This window comes from Anarhichas minor, unplaced genomic scaffold, assembly GCF_050575085.1.
Source record: "Anarhichas minor isolate MPS153535 unplaced genomic scaffold, ASM5057508v1 ptg000012l, whole genome shotgun sequence".
Lineage (NCBI taxonomy): Eukaryota > Metazoa > Chordata > Actinopteri > Perciformes > Anarhichadidae > Anarhichas > Anarhichas minor.
This window is the reverse complement of record NW_027466458.1, coordinates 1410866-1411507: the sequence shown is the minus strand read 5'-3', so window position 1 is coordinate 1411507 and position 642 is coordinate 1410866.

Genomic DNA, 642 nt, shown 5'->3' with positions numbered 1-642 from the left:
GTCTTGGCGTATTCATTTTGTGACGAATTTCATCTTCTGTTTTATGGTTCATAGCTTTTCACTGCAAGTACAGACACTAGCAATCTACCACCTTGAATAACACAGAGCCCACATTGGCACTCTTGATAACAGCATACAGATGGTTGATGTTTCTAAATGTAGGTACAGCACTTTGTACTCTGCCGCAGCTTTGGTCTACTCGGGAATCTGGTGCTATCAACACTTTTAAAGTTTGTTTGTTAACCACCAAAGATCTCAAATGCAACCTAAAGACTTTGACTTTGTATTTGGCTGAGATAACTAGTGTGTAACATCACATCAACAAGAAATTATGAGCATACAAGTCACTATATAGTTGCTATCTGTGGTCATTACATCGACTGTTTAACTGGTGAATCTGCCGAATTCGTCCTGGGTTGCTCGTAGTGGCGGCAGCTGTTGAAAACACCAACGGAACATGTTGTAGCTTTCCTTGTAAAAAGCCATCAATCAATTTTAAATACATACTCGTCTGTTTATTATCTGTGATAATGATCTTTGTTATCTAACCATTTACTTAAGTTACTACGAGCAACCACGGACACGTTCTGTGTTGGAATTCTGTTGAAGTTAAATCATTGAAATATCGATTCCGACAACCGA